The sequence below is a fragment of the Tubulanus polymorphus genome, chromosome 10 (assembly GCF_964204645.1).
Source record: "Tubulanus polymorphus chromosome 10, tnTubPoly1.2, whole genome shotgun sequence".
Lineage (NCBI taxonomy): Eukaryota > Metazoa > Nemertea > Palaeonemertea > Tubulaniformes > Tubulanidae > Tubulanus > Tubulanus polymorphus.
The window spans coordinates 5,077,060-5,095,661 of NC_134034.1; positions in this window are offsets into that span (position 1 = coordinate 5,077,060).

The following is an 18,602-nucleotide window of genomic DNA, read 5'->3' on the forward strand; positions in this document are numbered from 1 at the left end:
GTAATTAACGAGTTGATAAAAATAAGCTTTCTTAACTAAAAACATAGTAAATAATCAAATTTTTGAATATACAAAGTGACGAGTAATTAACGAGTTGATAAAAATAAGCTTTCTTAACTAAAAACATAGTAAATAATCAAATTTTTGAATATAAAAAGTAACGAGTAATTAACGAGTTAATAAAAATAAGCTTTCTTAACTAAAAACATAATAAATTAATCAAATTTTTAAATATAAAGAGTAACGAGTAATTAACGAGTTGAAGAAAATATCAATTTTAATGAAAAAATTACTAATAAATGAATGAACAGATACTGCAATTCAAAGATATCGATTTACATGAATTCGAAAAAAAAAATTTTACAATTAAACATTTTATTCCTATTCAAGATTTGATTAAAACTGCACGTGTTCGTTTCCAAGTGAATAATATTACTGAATGTTTAAAAATCATTATCTAATGATAGGGTTATCTAATGAAAAAGATAAAATCTTCAATACAATAATTCCAAAATTCACAACATTTGATGAAATAGTTAAACATTTAATAATTACAGATGAAATACGATCACTTTTTAATAATGAAAATTCACATAAAACATTATTTTTACACTTACGTCATTGCCCTTTCAGAGAATGCTATGTAATGTTTTTCAGAGTACAAAAAAAACATTTATCCCTGACATTCCAAATGAAAAATCATTCAAAGATGTGGGAATTCAATGTAATTTAGACAATAACATCCAAACACCTAAATATGAACCTAATGAAAAAGCGTTATGTAATTGTGGAAAATATTATGCTCGAAGCAATAAATCACATTATCTCAAATCAAAATATCATAACTAAAAAATAATAATTCAACTCTTAATATTCATATATTCAGATATTTCAAATTAGTTATCAATCTTTTAATTTTTTTTCCTTAAATAAATGAATGAGAATGATTTCAGCATTCAACTGGAAAAAGTGATTTAAAACATTATTTACTTGCTGGAGGTTTAATATTGGCTGCGCTTTATTTTTACTATGAGAATATCAGTAAGGATCTGATGAATGAAAATGTGAAATTGAGTAAGAAATTAAAGAAATTAAATGGAAATCATGAAAATAAAAAGAATAAAAAAGTTAATTTAGAAAATGATTTAGAGGATTAAGAATTAATTAATTAAGGATTAAGCGTCTTTTAATTTAATATATTTTTTTATATTTTAACTATAAAAATGAGTGAAAATATATTAAATTTATAAATAATATTTACAGAAATCAAGAGCGCATTAAGTTGATTATAATGGTTTCTGGATTAGTTTCATTTTCAGTTCATAGTTTGAAACAGTTATTGGATTTATTTGATGACTGTAAAATTAAATATCTAGAATTAAAAGATAATATGAATTAAATTTCAGATAGATTGAATAATATTAAGTGTTGTGAAATATGCAATAAGAAGTATAAAAATTCAAAGAGTTTAAGAAATCATAAATATATTCACGAATTAAATGATAAATAATATAATTCAAATTAAGTTTTTTAATTTATTCATATATGATATTGTGATTCTTTAGGCGGCACTAAAATAATACAAGAGTGATACTAAGTTAGTTGGTTTATTAAAATTCTTATTCAATTCTAGTTAAATGTAAAGTAATTTAGTGTTAACAAGAATTGAATAAAAAACATTAAAAAAAACAATAAGATTCTTAAACATTACTAACTTATAGAAACAATAATTAGTATCATTCTTTAGAATTATATCATAATCTAGTGCTGAATAAAGAATATGATATTCATCTGATAGATTCATTGTAATATTCTTTCCATAATGATAAAAATAAATATATATTTGAATGTAATTTATAACTTTCCAGTGTTGAAATATAAAATACATTGGTAGAAAATATAAATTATATTAGCTGAAAGTACAAAATATATTAGTTAAAAATATGAATATGTTAGAATTTAGAATGTGTATAAGTGTACGAGTGTACGAATTGGAAGAATTGTACGAGTTTGATTTTAAGTTATTTTATCAATTTCATACCATATTTAAATATTATTTCAATAAAATAAGATATTTCAATTAATACCCCCTTGTGTCTTTATTGTCTTTAGTACTTTTAGTACAGAAAGAATATATGTTTATATTATTAGTACTTAGAAAAAAAAACATATATAAATATAGCTGCAAAGCAGCGATAACGGGTTTTCTGGATGCATGTGATCGAAAGGAAAAATTAATTACCGGGTATTCGATGGAAAAAATAAAATGAGATGATTTGGATATTATCGGAGCAATCCTCTTTTTGGTTGAATGGTCTAACCCCAGTATAGTCCCCGTGATTTGGAAATTCTCGGAGCCCTCCTTTATTTACTAACTAAATGACGTCACAAACTGTTATTTCGCCGGTGCTTGTTGTCTAAAAATTCAATTCAATTCTTTATTTACAGTAACCTAATAAGTAATTTTAAGTTTCAAATAGGATGGAAAGTACATTCAGACAATCTGTTGGTTCAGAGAGACCGTTATTACAGTATCAATTTATACATTTCATTTCGAAGCTGTCAGTTGCCGAATCTGAATCAAAATATATAATAATAATAATAATCAACAGAATTTCAAGAGGGTTTTCGACGAAAGTCAGAAAACCCTAATAAATCTATCAGAATAAATATTTTTATCATTATTGAAATTGTAATATAGAGAATCTGTGTCATTTATTACTGAATTTAAATTATCTTTTTTATTCTTTTTATCTTTATGATTTCCATTTAATTTCTCTAATTCCTTACTCAATTTCACATTTTCATTCATCAGGTCCTTACTGATATTCTCATGATAGATATAAAGCGCAGCCAATATTAAACCTCCAGCAACTAAATAATGTTTTAAATCACTTTTTCCAGTTGGAATGCTGAAATCATTCTCATTCATTTGTTTAAGGAAAAAAATTAAAAGATTGATAAGTAATTTGAAATATCTTATTATGAAGAATATTTAGAGTTGAATTATTATTTTTGAGTTATGATATTTTGATTTAAGATGATGTGATTTATTGCTTCGAGTATAATATTTTCCACAATTACATAACGCTTTTTCATTAGGTTCATATTTAGGTGTTTCGATTTTATTGTCTAAATTACATTGAATTCCCACATCTTTGAATGATTTTTCAATGTCGGGGATAAATGTTTTTTCTTGTACTCTGAAAACATTAAATAGCATTCTCTGAAAGGGCCATGGGTCCTGCTAAAGTACGAAACTACGAAATATGAAACGAAATTACGAAATATGGAGCGAAATTACGAAACGAAACGAAACGAAATTACGAAAGTACGAAACTACGAAATTAAGAAATTACGAAATACGAAACGAAATTACGAAAATACGAAATTACGAAATGGAAATTTTTTGCCAGTAGTGCTAAAATACGAACCGAAATACGAAACGAAATGGTTACATTTCAAACACACGCCCATACTATGGTCAAAGCTCGTTATAACGCTACGGGACTGTAAAAATCTCGGCGGTGCATGTAAATGATCTTTTGAAAGTACCATATTCAAGAATTTATTTTCTTAAACTGTAGGGTTTTAAGAACGTCTACAATTAGTAGAAACTTGTAGGATGTTCTCAAAAACAAATAATGAATACGCTGCGCCATTTCCACGAACTAAGACGCGGTAAAGCATAGTGAAATGATAGGCCCTACACATGGACTACATGACGATCTTTTTACCGCTTAACAGCTAGTCACTAGCCCGACCGATATACAGTCAACCCCGCATAAGTCATAGCCCTCGGGACTGACGATTTTGCGACGACTTACGTGATGTACGAGTTATGTGTAAGTCATATTTTTACGAGTTATCTATAAGTCGTGGTTTCATACGAATTCCGCGAATAACCCGTGAAAATACGATATACGATTCTCAAGTTCCAGCGTGGTTAGTCCCCGGCCCAGTCGTATCCCGAGCTGACCGTGCAGGTCCTATATATCGTGCCCTACCACAAGAAAGTTACATTGTAACAGTCTAAACACTTACACAGACAATATTGTAGCGTATTTTTGATTTATCTGTTGCCGGCATATCGGGCTACGACTTACGCGAGGTATTTTGAATGAAATCAGAAGATTTGGAATTTATAATTGATACGACTTACGTGAAAATACGACTTATAAAGTACGAGTTATAAGCATTATTTTATAAGGTTTAAAGAAGAAAAAAATCGGGACCAAAATAATTATACGAGAGATGTGATGATACGACTAATTCGATGACGACTTATGCGGGGGTTGACTGTAGCAGAAAGGAAAGGCAAGCGCTTCACGTGACACCGAGCTCGTAACCGAGATAGGATTATCCCGTTCTTGGACACGGGCCGACATATCTGAACCTGTCTAGTATCGATCATTTAGCTCAGAAAAAATTAATGTACAGGGTAGATTAGCGGCCGGTCGGGTCAACTTTTAAGCTCCTCAGCAGAGGAGAAACGAGGTATCAATTTTTTAGCCTAAACACTGCAGGATATATTTTAAGGCACACTTCGTTCTCTAACCCGTAATTTATTAATCGCTACCTTCCAGTTGTATATGAGCATGCGCAGATCATTCTCCCTGATGGCATCGCTAAACTCAGTCGCGGCACGGAACCCTACCACACTAGACCGCGTGCGCATGTTTAAGCCAGCTCCAGGAATCCGCTGCTATAGTGCAAAAATTACAAAATTTTTGTTTCGTATTACATTTTGTACTTTAGCAGGACCCGCGAAAAAATGACAAAAAAATATATATATATCGTATAGTATTTCGTTTTGTACTTTAGCATTTCTTAATTTCGTTTAATATTTCGTAATTTCGTTGCATATTTCTTGATTTCGTAGTTTCGTACTTTAGAAGTACCCAAGGGCAATGACGTAAGTGTAAAAATAATGTTTTATGTGAATTTTCATTATTAAAAAGTGATCGTATTTCATCTGTAATTATTAAATGTTTAACTATTTCATCAAATGTTGTGAATTTTGGAATTATTGTATTGAATAAGATTTTATCTTTTTCATTTTTCATTAGATAATGATTTCTAATATATATATATATATATATATATATATATATATATATATATATATATATATATATATATATATATATATATATATATATATATATATATATATATATATATATAGATGATAGAGTTATCTAATGAAAAATGAAAAAGATAAAATCTTCCAAAATATATCTTTTAGTTTTATCGCTGCAAGGGTAAATTAATTCAGCATCAGCGAAATCAAAATTGTGTGAAGTCTGAAATACATGACTAGCAACTCCGCTTTCAGGTTTTAAGTTTTTTACATCTAACTTGTGCCCTTTTAAGCGTTGGTTAAGGGTCCGACCTGTTTCTCCTATATATACTTTGTCGCAAACTTTACAAGGTATTTTATAAATTCCACAGTTGAGGGATTCGGTTTTCGGTTTGTTATTAATCAATATGTTTATTATTGTATTTAATGTGGATTGTTTATTTAGTGACCGAACAGAAACTTTAGAATTCTCGAGGAAAGGTACATACGGTACAACGATAGGTTGTTTATCAGTAGCCGACGTAGGAGTTCTAAGGTTGTTATTTCTAAAATGGGTAGAACGAGCTTTAAGGAGAGCTTTTTCAAGATGAAATCGGGGTAGGCAAGTTTTTTGAGAGATTGGTTAATATGTTGTATTTCATCGGGTACAAATGAGGGGTCGCAAATTCTCAAAGCGCGAAGAAATAAGCCTTGAGCTAAACCGAGTTTAATATCCGGAGAAGTAAAAGAGAAGTAATGAAGGTAGGATTCAGCGTTGGTAGGTTTCCTATAAACCGCGAATTTCAAAAAGGATCCACAGTTACAAATCAAAACATCCAGAAAAGGTATTTTACTATTAGGACTTTTACTATGTGTGATCGTTAGAGCTTGATAACAAACTCCTATTTACACAAATGCTTGAGGTATGTATGACTGTATATTTCAGTATAACCATCTTTTTGTGCTGCCACTGATTGTAATCAATCAGGGTTCACTACAGACCTATTTAAGTCTGTGTTTATATCTAATTAGATTTACTATTACTGGCGAAATTTATCGTGTTCCGTCAACAAGTGAAAAAACATTCCTCGATGACTACTCACAACTACTAGACAAAATGACCAGTGAAAACAAATCCATCATTCTAGGAATGGGCCGAAATATTGATTATTACAAGATTAACTCGCATAGTAACACAAATAAATTTTTCGAAATTAGTATCAGTCACGTCATGGTCTATTGCCAAGTATCACAAAGCCCACTAGAGTAACACCGACAACCGCTACGCTTATTGACAATATTTACGTTAGTCAAGACATCTTATCCGTGAAATCAGCTATAGCTCTTACATACTTATGTGTCCATTTCCCCTGCTTATTGTCTATTGAAGAGGAAATGTACATTAATATACAATCAGGAGATAGCTACGTTAGATATTTAAACGCATTTAATGCGTAAACCAAATACGACAGAGTTAAGGACGAATTGATTGGAGCTACCTTAATAATATGAATAGTGAAAATGCGTATGGTTCATTTAAGACAGAATTACAAAATACCATTGACAAGTTTTCTCCTAAACAACCAAAACGGATTCGACCAACTACGATAATTGATCCCTGGATGACCAAAGGTCTAAGGATATGTTCCAATAAATGTCACAGGTTATACTGAACATGTATCAGAGCTGATAAAACATCCTTACGTTACCAGAATTATTATACAGTAAAGAAATAAATTCAATCAGCTCAAGCGTAAAGCCATAAAGCTGTAATACTCTAAAAAATTGAATCTTTCAGACGCGACAGTCGCAATCTTTGGAACATTCTTAAGTCATCGATTGGCAAATGTAATGATAAACGATCAGTCATTGCAGATACATTTTTGATTGATGATAAACCTGTCACCGAGCCAACTTTGATGTCAAATAGCTTCAACAAATTCTTCAGTACTATTGGCAAGACGTATGCTAATAGAATACCTGTAACCAAAAAACGATTTGATTCCTTCCTAGGAGATAGTAACCCTTATACTCAATTTCTTTAATGCCAACAAGCCAAGAATTAAATTAAACCCTTGACTACAATCTTCAATAAATGTCCTTTTGGAGGTATTGTTCCGGCCCAAATGAAATTAAAAACCTCATTTTCTAATGAGTAAATACTAAATACAGTTTATTGACACGAACGTTTTCGGGATCATATCCCCTCATCAGGTGAAATACAAGTGAATCAAATGATTAAACTACAGGTTTATATACAACATAAGTTATACAAAATTACAAGTGCTAAATTCTAAACTAATTACAAACCAAGTATTTAATTACAAGCTAATTATTTGAATACATTAAGGATAAAGGATGAGCCGTTTTGGAATAATTGTTGATTTAAAGAGGGTCGTTGCGCTTTAATAAACCTCCCTAATATTAAATCATTGTGCTCAAAACTAAACAAAAATATCTATTCATTGAAATCAGTCAAAAACCTTTTACCATTGTGGTATAAACGATTACTTTATTTTAGTTATATTAATTCGCATCTTTCATATTGTTTATCGCTGTGGGGTCCTATAATTTCCAAAGCAAATCTAAAAACCGTCAACACCTTACAAAAAAGCTGTTCGAGCCGTTGATGGAGCAAAATTCAATGCACCATCATCCCCCCTCTTTCGTAAATACAAGATTTTGATGACATGGTAACACTCGAACTCCTCAAAGCAGGCTATGGTTTTGCTAAAAAAAAACTCTTCCAAAGCCCATCTTAGCTCTTTTCAACAAAAATTCATTTAGTTACAATTATAATACAAGAAGTAGACACTACCCAAGAATTCATCCCCACAAATCGCATATTTTTAACCAAACATTTCTCACCAGAGTGCCTCTGTTACGGCAGATTCAACCGAACAATATCAAGTCTGCGTAATCATTGCATTCTTTAATCAGTAGGTTCAAAACTCAGGCGATTACAAAGTATTAGTTTTTTCACAAGGGCAAGCTAAATATCCCTTGTAATTTATCCATCTTATTTAATTATGATTTATTTATATCACTATTTGATTTTTTCGTTCTATTTTTTTGTTCTGTGTTTTTTGTTTGGTTTCTTGTAAAGTTATTTATACAACTGATATTCTTTGTGCTCTTTTATTCGTTCAAATACAGTAATACTTACTTATCATTATTATCATTATTTTCATTATTATCATTAGGGTTTTCGGACTTTCGTCGAAAACCCTCTTGGAATTCTGTGGATTATTATTATTATTATTATTAATATTATTCCACTTTTTTCGAACATAAAATGTATCTCGTCTTAGATCCGACAACTAATCAATAATACATGCTCTAATAAACGTTGAGGGAGATGAAGCGCTCTGAAAGCATTGGGTAGAATCCTTTGAAATGTTTGACGTACCTTTAAATCCGGCTTAATAACTGAACCCAGCCTGATTTTGATACAGAGCTGGTATATGTAATGTCCCATCACCTCTCCCGTCGGTTAGAATTCGTGGCGCAATGGAATAGCGTTATCTTGTCAGGCGCAAGGTCGCGGGTCGAAGGAAAGCCATAGGCCCCTATCCGTATTTTCTAATTTTCTTAAAAAGGAAAATCTCCGTTTTTATAAGTTGAAAGTCATTTGATGCAATCATAACATTTCATTAATAACATCAAATAAACCCAAAGCGTCGTTAAAACCTACTACTAAATTTAGTCGCTTTAATATTTTCGCCAACTATGCGCCGCCTATCGTAATAAACGGTTGTTGTTTGCGAGTACGAGTGCGTTACCGTTTTTGAGACGCCTTTCTGAGTCAATGAAAAAAAGGGTGGCTCCGAGAACACCCAGCTTTGCAGCGTCACGCTCTCTTCTAAAATAGATCTTTCACTTCGGTACTCACATCAGTACGCTAAGAATATAGTTCCTTCCGTTTCCAATTGGTGGTCATCATCTTCTACGATATTTAACATCACGTCATAATTATTCTGTCTTCTTACACCTGATATCTTCTTTCATCCTTTATTATCCCAACTAGAGTTTTTCAATCGTCGGAGTACCAACTACGCCAGCGATGCCGGATCTCCTCTCCCAATACTTCTTTGTATTCCTACTCTCATTAATAATCTTAATCTAATTACATTTATACCATCGACCTTCCTTCTTTCATTACTACTTTTCAACTTTTTCAATAATCTTTATTTCCATCATTTAATATTTATAATAGGTAATATATACCTAGACTGGTTACCGCTCTCTCCTCAGTCTAATATATACCTAGACTAATTGTCAGTCTCTATCAATACAATATAACTTTATTGAACTCTTAATTACAAGTAAAGCCGCAATAAATGATTGCTCTGCGCTAAGGGTATTTGTTGGCATATCTCCAAAAGACGCATTTTCATATAACTGTTGCCTTCCAATTCGACCGTTGATGATTTGAAATAATGTCAGAAAACCCGTTACCGCTGCTCTGCAGCTATATTTATTATTATTATTATTATTATTATTATTATTATTATTATTATTTTTATTATTATTGCTATCATTATTACTAATGTTACTACTATCTACTCAATTCGCGGCACTCGCAATCTTGCACTCTAGGTGCAGTGACCTGTACAGCCCCTAAGGCTGTCACTGTTACCTTCATTTAACTTTACTCCATTTTTTCTGTATTGCCATTATTCATAGAAATGTAAGTTAAATGAAAAATAAATTATTATTATAACTAGCTCGTATGTGTACACATAGGCCTGTGAAGTTTTGCACATCGATTTACGGTTGTTGTTTGTAGAATGATGCTAAATGGTTAAAATTGTTTAGGGTTCGTAATGGTAACGTTTTATGAGGCGTCAAAAAATATGTGTTAGTCTCGCAGTCGTGTTGTGTTCGATAGGCTGGCGATGCGAGCAGGCGACTCACAGTCGTCGTCAACGCTACGTCTTGGTTTTTACCACCTTAAGATATTATCAGTCTACTCATATCCGCCCTCCGTTTCATCGCCACTCCCAGCTACCGGCAATTAATACTTTGAGGTTCCGATCTTCCACCTAATTCCATATCCACCATTCGCCACACAAGGGCAAGCTAAATATCCCTTGTAATTTATCCATCTTATTTAATTATGATTTATTTATATCACTATTTGATTTTTTCGTTCTATTTTTTTGTTCTGTGTTTTTTGTTTGGTTTCTTGTAAAGTTATTTATACAACTGATATTCTTTGTGCTCTTTTATTCGTTCAAATACAGTAATACTTACTTATCATTATTATCATTATTTTCATTATTATCATTAGGGTTTTCGGACTTTCGTCGAAAACCCTCTTGGAATTCTGTGGATTATTATTATTATTATTAATATTATTCCACTTTTTTCGAACATAAAATGTATCTCGTCTTAGATCCGACAACTAATCAATAATACATGCTCTAATAAACGTTGAGGGAGATGAAGCGCTCTGAAAGCATTGGGTAGAATCCTTTGAAATGTTTGACGTACCTTTAAATCCGGCTTAATAACTGAACCCAGCCTGATTTTGATACAGAGCTGGTATATGTAATGTCCCATCACCTCTCCCGTCGGTTAGAATTCGTGGCGCAATGGAATAGCGTTATCTTGTCAGGCGCAAGGTCGCGGGTCGAAGGAAAGCCATAGGCCCCTATCCGTATTTTCTAATTTTCTTAAAAAGGAAAATCTCCGTTTTTATAAGTTGAAAGTCATTTGATGCAATCATAACATTTCATTAATAACATCAAATAAACCCAAAGCGTCGTTAAAACCTACTACTAAATTTAGTCGCTTTAATATTTTCGCCAACTATGCGCCGCCTATCGTAATAAACGGTTGTTGTTTGCGAGTACGAGTGCGTTACCGTTTTTGAGACGCCTTTCTGAGTCAATGAAAAAAAGGGTGGCTCCGAGAACACCCAGCTTTGCAGCGTCACGCTCTCTTCTAAAATAGATCTTTCACTTCGGTACTCACATCAGTACGCTAAGAATATAGTTCCTTCCGTTTCCAATTGGTGGTCATCATCTTCTACGATATTTAACATCACGTCATAATTATTCTGTCTTCTTACACCTGATATCTTCTTTCATCCTTTATTATCCCAACTAGAGTTTTTCAATCGTCGGAGTACCAACTACGCCAGCGATGCCGGATCTCCTCTCCCAATACTTCTTTGTATTCCTACTCTCATTAATAATCTTAATCTAATTACATTTATACCATCGACCTTCCTTCTTTCATTACTACTTTTCAACTTTTTCAATAATCTTTATTTCCATCATTTAATATTTATAATAGGTAATATATACCTAGACTGGTTACCGCTCTCTCCTCAGTCTAATATATACCTAGACTAATTGTCAGTCTCTATCAATACAATATAACTTTATTGAACTCTTAATTACAAGTAAAGCCGCAATAAATGATTGCTCTGCGCTAAGGGTATTTGTTGGCATATCTCCAAAAGACGCATTTTCATATAACTGTTGCCTTCCAATTCGACCGTTGATGATTTGAAATAATGTCAGAAAACCCGTTACCGCTGCTCTGCAGCTATATTTATTATTATTATTATTATTATTATTATTATTATTATTATTTTTATTATTATTGCTATCATTATTACTAATGTTACTACTATCTACTCAATTCGCGGCACTCGCAATCTTGCACTCTAGGTGCAGTGACCTGTACAGCCCCTAAGGCTGTCACTGTTACCTTCATTTAACTTTACTCCATTTTTTCTGTATTGCCATTATTCATAGAAATGTAAGTTAAATGAAAAATAAATTATTATTATAACTAGCTCGTATGTGTACACATAGGCCTGTGAAGTTTTGCACATCGATTTACGGTTGTTGTTTGTAGAATGATGCTAAATGGTTAAAATTGTTTAGGGTTCGTAATGGTAACGTTTTATGAGGCGTCAAAAAATATGTGTTAGTCTCGCAGTCGTGTTGTGTTCGATAGGCTGGCGATGCGAGCAGGCGACTCACAGTCGTCGTCAACGCTACGTCTTGGTTTTTACCACCTTAAGATATTATCAGTCAACTCATATCCGCCCTCCGTTTCATCGCCACTCCCAGCTACCGGCAATTAATACTTTGAGGTTCCGATCTTCCACCTAATTCCATATCCACCATTCGCCACACAATTCTCTTCACAAATCTAACATTTTTGGTTCGATTATATCCGCCATCGAAAAAAGGATATATCAACACATGTAGTAACGAAATACAAATTTTCTTGTCAGCAACAATCGGTCAATGTTACACTGATACTGCTGTTTGTAAATCAGGCCTCCGCTGTACTTAAATTTTCGGCCAGAAAGTTGGGACAGTCACGTGACATTCTGATGACGTCATCACGTTTAAAACCTCATTATGAAAAGTTAACACATTCACAGACCGATATTCATTGTCAGATTATGATTCATATGAAATTAGTAACTTATCAAGAATAAATTATGATCAAATCTATAATTCATAGACAAAAAAAGCATTAGAATGTAAGTTATTCTCAAATATTTTTCATATTATAGTTTTCATCTTAGATGCTGCAGGTTCGCGTTCAGTCAAATATGAAGCGTTAAGTCACGTGACTGTCCCAACTTTCTGACTGGCACAACTTGTAGACTGGTCGCCTGTCCAATTCTGCGCCACCTGCATTCGCAGTCAGAATAGGACAGGTTTAACCCGTCCGCCATCTTCCGCGGAATATACGGATCCAATCAGATTTCAGTATTTCATCACGTGAACAATGTAACATGACCGCCTCCAGAGTGTCTCGATTTACGTTCCATGGACCTCTTAAAAGTCGATTTTACATCAATGGAAGATAGAAACTCGACCAAAATGCGAGAACCTGTACTGCGTGTGACCTCGAAGATATCGACATACAAGGCAGTATGTCTCCGTTACAGCACCATCAAAATCTACCCTGCTCAAAGGAAGGTCGTCAATCGACACCAATACCGACGAACTTGAGATGGAACAAGGCAATTCGATACTACGTATCTATGTCCCCGCGATAGCCAGTATAGAATGAATGACCCCTGAAGACACTGATCTTTGGTATAGAAAAATGATGAGTGTATCCAGGGATAACCATACTATGAAATATCATTTTCCTGCAATGAATGGTTATTTAAGAATTGAGTTTACAGGGTTTAGGCAAACGAAGTCTACCAACCTTGACCTTTGACCCTAGAACTCCAAAATCACTAATGCACATCCTTTTCCCAGGGGTAATCATACTATGAAATAACATTGTTCCGTTATCAATGGTTCTTCTTGAATCGTTTTTACAAGGTTTCATATGAATGATATCTAGTGACCTTGACCTTTTCCCCCAAAATCAATAGGGCACATCCTCTCCCTAGGGGTAATCATGCGATGTAATATCATTGTTGCTATCAACAGTTCTTTCTGAATTACATTCTCGACACAAGCTTTCACATGAATGACCTGTAGTGACCTTGACCTTTGGTCCTTGGACCCCAAAATCAATAGGGCACATCCGCTCCCTAGGGGTAATCATACTACGTAATATCATAGTCCTGCTATCGACGGTTCTTCTTGATTCACGTTCACAAGGTTTTACATGAATGACCTGTAATATCATTGTTGCTATCAACAGTTCTTTCTGAATTACATTCTCGACACAAGCTTTCACATGAATGACCTTGACCTTTGGTCCTTGGACCCCAAAATCAATAAAGCACATCCGCTCCCTAGGGGTAATCATACTACGTAATATCATAGTCCTGCTATCGACGGTTCTTCTTGATTCACGTTCACAAGGTTTTACATGAATGACCTGTAATGACCTTGACCTTTGGTCCTTGGACCCCAAAATCAATAGGGCACATCCTCTCCCTAGGCGTAATCATACTGTGTAATATCATAGTCCTGCGATCAACGGTTCTTCTTGAATCGCGTTCACAAGCTCATGCGGACGGACGGACAGACGGACGGACGGACGGACGGAGGCGGATACCAAGTCCCCCACTCGCGGCCTACGCCGCGTGGGGGACGAAAACCAATTTCTACTCACTGACTTACTGAACTGAACCAGCCATGCAGCAGAGGCCACCGGCAATTTGTTTGTTCACTTAAGATGACTGATTGATTATACTGAATGTGACACTAGATATTCGCAGTCAATTCAGTGTGGTAAAAATATTAGCCTATACGACAGGTAACTTCACTTACTTCACTTCAATGTCTTTTAAAACTTGTGAACAGTAAATGAATACTTATTTACAAATATTCTGTTGATTGTCTATTGTAGGTCATTGTGTGTGTTCTGATGTTGATTTTCTGAGATCCAACTCAGGTTTTCTGAAGAATTAGAAGTTATACGTATTAAATTGAATGAGCTCAACATGCACAGAATGAATTGTTGTTGTATCATGGTAAGTTTGAAAAACGGATGAAACATGAATTGAAAAGTCAATCCAGGTTTAATTGTTAGTATATGTATATCAGTTTAATTTCAGAAAGTAACCTCAATCACGAATCAAAGAGATTAACGAATCCAGCATTAATCATCATGTTATTAGATTCCAAATAACAAGTGGTGAAACTCCTAGATTCTGATACAGTGATGAGGTTTAAAGAGCTGGAATTTATTAATAACCACACGACTGAGCATGCAATTGGAATTGAGATTGGATTTAGGCCTACTTTCTGGTCAAGACTTGGTCCTTGTGATTCGAGTTAAGTTAGAGATATCAGTGTCATTCTGTTGTCACACAATTTGCCATGTCACAAAATACGTATGTCACCGTCTTGTCAGGCAGTCTGTATATTGAATAAGATTTTGTACTAGAAAGTGGACAATAAATATAGAATTGCCAGTAAAAAAGAGTTCGTCGTGGTGGATTTTAAACTCAATTTCTAGCAAAAATCATGTATGGTCCATGAGGAGAGGAAAATATTGCAAATATCCAGTTGATCTGAATTACTGGTCTATCCCAACTTGCTGTCTGTATTATCAGGAATATATATAGAGATGCCGCGTTGGACCCAGATATCTGATATCAAAAAACTGACAAGGAGTTCAACTATTGTAAACTTTATTCAGACTAGTCATTTTTACATCATCAGAAACACAAGAATTGAGTGAATATATTTTACATATGGTTGACAAAGAAACCATGGCGCCCTTCAGCCAAGTTCCCTCAGAATGACTATCACAGGTGATCCCTTTTTCTTACCTACAAAATTAATAAGTATCAATTCAGTAGTGGCTATTCGAATTCGAGTAATATCAGCGGATTAATTCGATACTCACAGCAATTAATGCCTTTTCTTCGGTCTTTAAATTTCCATTTGTTTTATGATTACATTTATGATTCATAGATTATCAGCTGATTTACTGTAATCAATCATTCCAGTGCGATTTTGATATTACTCTTGGTTTCGCTTATTCGATGAGACTCCATTTTAACCTGGAAGTAGCTCGATACTGACATGTTTGATATGCATCGGCAATGTAAAATGGAAAATGCTAAATAACCATGAATGGACAATAGGCATTTTCCTGGACCTTTCGAAGGCTTATGACACTCTTAACCACGATATACTACTAGATAAACTTGAACATTACGGCATCCGAGGAATAGCAAGAGATTGGTTTTCCTCATATCTTTCTAATCGTCAACAATACGTTTCGTACAAATCCTACAACTCCTCTACACTATCCTAAAACATCGGTGTACCCCAGGGTTCCATCCTAGCTCTTTCTAATTTACATCAATGGTATCTATGCCTCCACGGTAAACATGAAGTATATATTATTCGCTGACGATACAAATTGCATTGCTTCTCATACACACCTCAACACACTCATACAGTATATTAATTATGACCTAAACATATTGAATGACTGGCTTATCGCTAATAAACTAACCCCTAATCTGAACAAAACTAAATATATCATATTTCATAATTATGAGAGAAGACCATTCATAAACCACATACAACAAATCAAAATAGGCAACTTAGAACTTGAAAGAGTAAAACAAAAAGATTTCCTCGGCTTGACAATACATGAAAATCTGAACTGGAAACCACATATCGACAAAATACACAAGAAATTTCACAAATTACTGGTATCATAAACAAAACTAAAAACATCCTAGACACACAAAATTTACTTTCTCTTTACTACACCTTAGTCTATCCTCATTTCAACTATGGCTTGTTGGCTTGGGGCCACTCGCCTTATAATAAGAAATGCCTCCTAATCCAAAAGAAGATCCTTCGAATAATCACCAACTCTAAGTACACTGCACACACAGACCCACTTTTTTGAAATCTTGAAATCCTCAAAATCAATGATGTCCTCATCCTTAAAACTGCACTTTTTATTCAAAACACCATCAAATCTTCACCCCATTACTTTTCTAATTACTTCACCGCGGAAAACTTATCTCCTTTAGTCAACATCAGAAAAAGCATATATTTAGACCACGTATATTCTTTATTTTCAAAACAAACACCGCCAAACCCGCATCAAAATTCACCTCAAAACATTCTTTCAAACATCTGGCAAAACTACCTTTTTCCAATGACATCCTACAAACAAGCAAACAAAATTTAAAACGTAAACTCAGACCATATCTCACCTCCGCCTACAATGATATCCATCAATGTAATAACCCTAATTTTTATAATTGCTCACTCTCCTGAACCCTCTAGCTTACTCATATAAACTCTCCTGAAATTATCAAAAATCATCAACTTTCATTTCCTTCCCCTTTATTTCTTCATTTCTCTTTCGTTTTTTTCCCTGGGTGCTTGCGACAGCGGCCTAAAGGCTTTGCTTGGCCCACACTGAAAGCTACTGTTCTCTCTCTCTTTTTATAATTGTGCTTTGTTTAAAAAAATTGTAAATTTTATTGTTTGTTTTCTCTCAACCTGTGTACATAGCCTGTCATGCTTTCTGTGAAATAAATTTGAACTTGAACTTGAACTTGAACTTGGAGGATGGGATCAACCGGTCTCTAAAGGCGTTTTTACGAGCATCCGATTTTTGCGATCGATCGTAGGAACGCATTTACGAGCACCGATTTTTGCGATCGATTTCACGATCGGCGTTTTTACGAACACGATTTTCCGATCGATTTTTGAAATCGACCAACTCGCTCGGCGAGCGATTTGGCGATTTGATTTCCAAGATGGCGGCACCGGGTAGTTCAAAACCATACATTTTTTTCCTCAACGTCGCCATATTTATGTCATGTGATTAGCCAAATCCATCGTCGTTTTTACGAACGTTCGATTCGATCGTACGATCGGAGCAAATCGTTCACGAAATCGATCGCAAAAATCGGATGCTCGTAAAAACGCCTTAACTGAAGGTAGAGACCGGCAACCAGTCTAGCACAACTTGAAGGCGTTTCGTCCCTTGTAGTTTTATGTAGTAAAGCGTCACTGCCGTTTGATAATAATCCTTAACGACCAATTGTTTATCGGAACTTTATAGCGGATAAATACACAATATAAACACTAGGTATTTCAGTGATAATTTGAATTTATTTGCAGTTCATATTTAGCGCCATTCTCGCGAGATTATCAACAACCCGGAAATAAAATCCAAGCCCATCGCCAAACCCCTGTGCGTCAGACAACCATCAGTAAACTCTCGGCGGAACAAATTTCTCACCCATTATCAATAGTAGATTGACTATACAACAGGCCCCCATTCATTATATTAAGCCCCTTACACTCGATGAAATATAAAAATATAGAAAATGAATCGTAATTTATAAGATCAATTGAAAGAAGACTAAAAGACCAATTCACCCAATCATGGTACAGGGACATGGAGGACAGCTCTAAGTGTTCATATTACAGATCATTTAAAGCTTTGCTTGAATGCGAAGATTATCTAGACCTAAGCTCACAATACCACGTTAATACCATATCTCCGTTTAGATGTAACTCAACCGACCTGCGAGTCGAAAGCGGCCGCTGGACCCGACCATATTCACGCCGCGGCACGAACGAATCTGTCTTATCTGGGGTCGAGGACCAATATCAAAAGACCAAGGTCGTTTTTGCTATGCGGGTTTCATCAAGACGACATTATAATTCCATCGATCATCAATTGTATTAATTACCTTTTACCTCTTATACATGTGGAATTTGTAAATATAAGTGCTATTAGAAGTTTTGTTATAACAGTTATGTATATATATATATATATATATATATATATATATATATATATATATATATATATATATATATATATATATATATATATATATATATATATATATATATATATATATATATATATATATATATATATATATATATATATATATTCTATTTTCTTCCTCATCTTGTTAATATTCTTGTCACTTATGGTCATGTACTATTGATTTAAAAGACAATAAACATTAATTGTATAAATGGAATGTACCCTCTATGAGACCCTGAGAAGAAACTTCTTACCTGACTACTACACGGACAATCCATCTGTTTACAAATTCATAGTTTACTAGCTGATAGCTCAATGA